Below are 6,554 nucleotides of genomic sequence, written 5' to 3'. Positions count from 1 at the left end.
ACCCTATATTGGCATAATGAGCCCTGGACTGAGGATCTGTTGGTAGAGGAAGGGGTCCCAGGAATGAAAGAGGGCTGAGGGAGTGGACGAAAGTGCCAGAACACCTTGAGGCAATACAGAAACCTGTGGTTTGATCTCCCAGTCAGCAGCAACTTAGTACATGTTTTTGTAAGTTTGAGCTAGTCTAGTACAACATAGAAGATTCACAGAGAAATAGGTATATTGAGAATCTCAGCTTTTTCTAGCTTCTATGAAACCATGGGCAAATCTTTACTTCCCATCTTCTTTGGCATCTATAATCAATACATAGTAATATTTGGACATTTTGCATACTACTTAATTAGTCGTCTCTAGGGCATCTGCATTTCAATGTTGAGGTGACTGGAAGCCATATCTCCCCCTAATCATTTGTTTTCCTCTTGTGCTTCTCTTAGGTGAACATGGAACCTCATATTCTCCTGGAATGTGCATTTAAAGGAGCACCAATTGATTTCTGCAACAAATGCTTCTCTTCAGATGCTTCATTCCTGCTCTGCAAACTCTACTCCTTCAATTGAAGCCCAGAAGGCTGGAGACTGAGGTCTTGTGCATCTCCCAAGGCAGCAGGAGAATGAATTGCACCTCCATTCACCAGAACTGCACCCCCTGGAATCTCCACCAGCTCACTAGCCTCCCTTGAAAGAGGTTCTCCAGGACCACCTGTGATTATAGGAGGCACTCTGCTTCTGAAAAGCCATAATAGGTCTGGCTGGGACAGCCATCTCTTCTCTCCCTTGGACAACCAGAATCTCCTTGAATACTTCCTCCAGGACATCCAGCTGAAGTGGGACATAGAAACTGTCCATTCCCTCTGCCCTCTTTCATTCTTGGGACCTCTTTCATTCTTTCACTCTGGTCCAATGGGCTATAGTGGCTGTCAATTGCCCAGAGTTGCCAGTGGCAAACTGGGTTAGCAAGGTTGCCTTACTCTCTCTGCCCGGAGGACCAGCAGAACTGGAGGGGACTGTGTGAGGTGAATGGAGGAGGTGCTGGACTCTCCTCTAAGCAGAGGTGGACATCCTCTTCCAGCATGGGAAAGATAGACAGACATTCCTAACTTCAGTCGTGTCAAAGGAATGGCAGACAGGAGTAATGTATTCTTAACTAGAAATTTTGGGGTCTGGCTGGTGAGGCTGGCTGACAGTGTGGTTTGGTGGTGCTGTTACCTGAGGATGTCCTCGAAGGTCATCTCTAAAACATCCAACTGGAAGGGGCTGAAGGCTGTCCTCTTCCTCAGGTCAGATGACCCTGATCCACAGCAGTGCAGAATCCCTTGTTGTGGGACCCCTTGAGCTGCAGAAAAGTGTTGGCTTTCCTCCCTCCCTTGACATGGAGAAGGCCAGCCCCCTGTCTTGAGGACTAGATACTTGTCAGAGCTAGAGGAACCTTGTGAAGTGGAGGGAAGAGAAACAATGTAGAGGTGGAGAGTCTCTTCTGGAACTGGGAAGATGTGTCAATCCATTTCTTGCTCCTGTTATCTAGTGAAGTTCAGTTGACCCCTGGAGCCTAGTTGGGGGGAAAATAATTTATCTGTTGGTAGTACCAGTTGAATTAGATAACTGGGTGGGCAACTGAATATTTATAGTTGAATTAAGATGGCAAATAAGTGGAAAATGCACAAGGTATGCAGATATGGGTGGGTAATTGAATAGTACACAGAACTTTCATGATCACTTAGGGAAAAGAGAAAGGCTGATACACGTTTAAAAGGGTTGTACTTGAAAGTGTATTCCTTGGAATCTCTGTACTGCACCTTCATTTTTCCTAACAACCAGGGTGTATCTTTTGTGTGGTGTGTTACTCTGAGATCAGGGACTGCTTCAAAGTTTGTGTTTAATGGCGCTAGCTTGCTAAACAGAGGCAGGACAATTTGTATGCTGCTCTGGGTCCTTGGAAGGAAGGTCAGGAGAATAATGTAGTTGATAAACAAGGTGCATTAGACCTTCCTGGGATTGAGGAATGAGCCTCCCCTTAAAAGTTCAGCCTTCCCTCCCTGTGTGCAAGATGAGGTGCTTTCTCCTCATGACCTTGTAAGTTAAGCTGCAAGCAAATAACTGCCCCAAGAGTACCCACCAGCTTTGTGACTGTATGGACCACATTGGGTAGTCACTTGTGACATTGCCATTCCTCTCACACAGCAAAAACATCAGGCTTTGGGTAGCCTAAAAACAACTTCTTTTTGATTTGTGATTTGGGGGCTTGACAGGCTCCATACTGGGATCTGGTGGGTTTGGTGGCAGGTTGTAGCTTTGAAAAGGTACGCTGGTTGAAGGCTGGAGCTTTGAAGAAGATTAGATAGTGGTAGGATGGTGTTTGAAGCCAGATGTGGTTGCAGACTGGAACTTGGACGAGTGTGGGATGGCGACAGGCTGCCACTTGAACCCAGGTGTGCTGGTAGTTGGCTAAAATAGGAAGCAGAGCAGTGGGTGTAAATAAGGGTCTGGAGGTGGATACCTCTTCCAGAGAACAATTCTCACTATTCGCCCTTTGTGCCTTTGCCCAGCAGGTCCAGAACCAGAGCTGTTGGGGATGTAAGGAGGAGTGTGAGCACAGGAGTGCTCTTATGAAACCAGGTTGGCGGACTTGAGCCCCCAAACCCCTCATGTTCTTGGGCTCTGGCTCCCACCAGAAGCAGCCAGTGTGACCAATGTTCACAGGTGGTGGGAGATCCAGCCCAATCAGTCCCGAGTTACACTCCTGAGTGTGACACAGTTAAAATCCCTGGGCCTTTTGGCCTTTTCCCTTTGTTCCCTCCCAAACTGCCCTGTTCCCCATGCAAAACAAAAACAAAACCTGCCCTAATATTCACCTGTGGAAAAGCACCCCACCCCCAACCAAAAGCAAACGCAAGCAAGGAAAATACCTCAAAGGTGGGCCCTTCAAGGGATTTCCCCCTCCTCATTCTGGAGCAGCATGCACAGAAATGCTGCCCTGCAGACTTACCTCTGCCACCTCCATGCATATCTGCTTCTCCCAGGGTGGTTTTTTCCCGATTGCATGGACCAGTTCTAACATTGCTACCCCCCCCACACACAACAAAAACATTAGCCCTCCGGAAGGCTAAAAATAATGAAATTTATTTTGATCTGGTATTTGAGGGGCTGACAGGCTCCTTGCTATGAACTGTTGAGTTGGTGGCAGGCTGAAGCTTGGAAGATTGGCAGGTGAAGTGATAGGCCACAGCTTGGAGGAAGGGGAGGCAATGGTAGGCCGACATTTTGAACGTGAGTGGCAGGTGTAAAGGCGGCTCTGGAAGACACATATTCTGGAGGGCAGTTCTCATGATTCTGGTTGCAGAACCAGAGCTGTTAGGAATGAGAGGAGGAGCGTGAGCACAGGTGTTCTCAATAAAGCAGAGATCGCAGACTTGAGTCTCCCACCCCTCCCTGTTAATGGACTCGGGATTCCCACCAAGACTGGCCGGATGGGTGGGAATGTTGTGGATAGTGGGAGAGGATATATTGATTAATATTTTCCTTCCTCACTAAATGCTAGTGAGGTAGTAGCAGAGCACATTCCATTGCATATTGCTGGAAGCAAGTTGATGGATTCGTTAGAATCATATAAGTTGAGCAGTCCAGCCTGGCTTGTCCAGATTGGATTGTTCCTGGTAAATTTCCCCATTAGTTTCTTCTTAAAAACTATGACACGACAGTCTTTTTTTTAAAAAAGTAATGGCAAAGTTTATGATATTGTTTAAGTGTCAGGCTTTATATTGTAGTTGCAGTTACATTTGCAGAGAAAAGAAGCTTCAAACTTTCTACCTTGTGGCTTCAATCCTCTGTAAAGGATGAACCAAGTGCCACTGGCTAAGAGCATGATCACCAAAAGGCAACACATGATGGATGGATCAGGAAACAGGAAATGTTGGACTTGAGTGCTCTGTGTGTATATATATCCCACAAGAAGCGCAACGTTGGCATGCTCTGCTTTCGCTGCACTCCTTGCCCTTGAGGGAAGTAGGAAGGCGAGGCCGGGGGAGAGGAGCAGCCGCCCTGGGTGGGAGGAGCAGCGCCCCCCTGGAAGCTCTCCAGCACTGTTCGCCTTGGCCAAGGAAGGTCCCCGGCGGAGATTCCCTTGCCCATCGAGCACAGGGGACGGGTGTCCCCAGAAAGGCGCCCAGGCTCGAGGGGCTGCAAGAGGCAGACCTGGAAGGGAGCTCCCGGTCGATTCTCCTCCTGTGCCCCCAATCCTTACCCGACGTCCTCCCGTCTTGCCTTTCTTCCTGGCAGAATTGGGACCATCTCCCCCCCCCCCCACAACTCACCTGGATGCGATCCTCAGGGATCTCAGTGAGGCAGGCCAGCAACATCCTTTGATAGTGGCCAGGCTTCGGTCGCACTTTGAAGGTCGTTTCCAGTACGTCCAGCTGGAAGTCTGAGAACGCAAACCTCGTCCTCCGGTCCGATGAGCGAAGACGGCGCGTTGTCCTGATCTCTGCAGAGGAGAAAAGCGGGGCATTAAGCAGGCTGCACTTTCCCTAAGCTGCCCCCTGCCCAGTCTAGAGCTGCTCTTGGCCTCAAAGGTGAGAGGAGGAAGGGGGAAGAGGAGCAGGTGTCTCCTGGGAAGAGAGGTGGAGGTCATTCTCAAAGGTGTGGAAATCCATCCCCTGCTTCTCTGATCAGGAGGAGTGGTGGGCATGAAATGTGGGTGCAGTGTGGGAATGTTCAGGGATGCAGGAGAGGATATATTGTGAGACTATATCCTTATCCAACTTGTGCTAACAAGTTCCCAAAATATCAGCAGAGTAAGACATTCCCCTTTTAGGTTCGCAACGGTAACCTGTGCTCAGGTTCGCTAGAACCTCTATAATAATTACTCTGGTAATTTCCCCTTTGTTCCCTCTTAAAATACAAGACACGACAGTGTTTTATAAAAGTATAAAAAGAGTTTACTCACATTCTGTTCACAATCGGATCCCAGAAGGCAGACTGCTTAATAAAAGTAACATACATTTAGAATCTAATAAGAAGATAGTCCCTTCCTCCTCTCTTGGCTGGGAGCCAAGAGGGCATCTTTAGATGTTGCTGCTTCGAAGGAAGATGGCAGAGAGAGAGATGGCTGTCCTGCACTGTGCTTTTATCATTACCTGCACAGGTGAGGCCACACACACCTCTGGTCACATGTGGAGGAAGTCTGTCCCAGGAAGTTTACCTGCTGGTAGGACAGACATCCCTCCCCATGTCTTAACATGTACACTCTAGGAATGTTGTAATTGACTGCTCCTGTGTTTTACATCCCACATGCAGAAGGTACAGGGGGCCTTTTATAGACATGGAAAGGATCTCCCAGCTCAGTCATTGGTGTGTGTCCCCCCTCCGGAAAAAGGAGCGGAGCCAGTCAAGAAGCCTGCATATCTCTCTCTCTCTCTCTCTCTCTCTCTCTCTCTCTCTCTCTCTCTCACACACACACACACACACACACACACACACACACACACACACTGGCCACCTGAAGGTGAGGCTTGTCTGCTCAATAATGACTTTTGTTGTTTTTTCCTCCTCTCACCTTTCAGCGTATTTTGTGTATATTTTGGTTTTAATTGTGATGCTTCTATGTATCTATCTGTATGCCGCCTTGAGATCTATTGGATGTTAGCAGGCATTGAAATGAAATCAGATAAAGAGGTAAATGAATAAAACATTGCTAACTTCAGTTTTCAAAAATGGGTGTCTTGTAGTAAAAAGGAAAGAACAAAACTTGAAGCTACTAATTTTATTTTAAATTGCAATAATGCAACAATCTTGTGATTTCCATTTGTATTTGAGAAAGGTAATGTTTTAGCACACAAATCATTTTGCATAATCTTGTGGATTGTGATGTTAACATTTAAGTCTCTTAAATTTCAATTCCAGGCATATCACTTTGCAGATTTTTGTCACCAATTTCTTCAAGTCAAGTGCTGATGTTTAGGCTTGTTCCGTTGATATACAGTAGTTGCCAAACTAACCAGTCTCTATTGAAACATTTGTTTTTAATTTTTATTAAATATTTTCTTGGTTTACAAATGTACGTACATTGTCTTTTTCTCCAGTTGTATTTTCTACAGAATAATTACCTGCTCTCTTAAACAATCCAGTAGTAGTAAAAATTGTTAGCAACTAGGCCCTTGACAACCTTTGAAAACCACCTCCTAACAACAAAGGAACATAGTAAAGGGATGGTATCAGCAATATAGAAAACACTGCTCCAAAATCCCACAAACCCCCTCAATATAATAAAAAGAGGATGACATAGGCTATGAGATTAACTCCACCCATTGGACCAGAATGTGGGCTAAACCTCCCTTCAAGTCCGTATCAGCGAAAAGGAAAGAACTCACTTTGAAACTCTCAAATGGTACCTAACACCATGGAAATTAGCACTAATACACCCAGGAACCTCACAAAAATGCTGCAGAGGATGCACCTCCACAGGCATATACCTCCACATGTGGTGGGAATGTCCCCAAATCCATCTCTTCTGGACACCAATCATACAAGAAATATGCAAAATAACTAAGCAATTATTAGACA

At 46.4% G+C, this 6,554-nt stretch overlaps 1 long non-coding RNA gene across 1 annotated transcript; it reads right to left on the bottom strand.

Moving 5' to 3' along the window:
• Window positions 1–3,094: 3,094 nt before the first annotated feature.
• Window positions 3,095–5,123, bottom strand: LOC144327151 (uncharacterized). The gene is made up of 3 exons (XR_013392058.1): window positions 4,939–5,123; window positions 4,307–4,476; window positions 3,095–3,344 (listed from the first exon to the last, which is right to left on the bottom strand). It is a non-coding gene; the product is annotated as an uncharacterized LOC144327151 (long non-coding RNA).
• Window positions 5,124–6,554: the final 1,431 nt, after the last annotated feature.

Source organism: Podarcis muralis, chromosome 3 (genome assembly GCF_964188315.1).
Source record: "Podarcis muralis chromosome 3, rPodMur119.hap1.1, whole genome shotgun sequence".
NCBI lineage: Eukaryota > Metazoa > Chordata > Lepidosauria > Squamata > Lacertidae > Podarcis > Podarcis muralis.
Note: the sequence above shows the minus strand (reverse complement) of the source record. Positions and strands in the feature narration are given on the sequence as shown.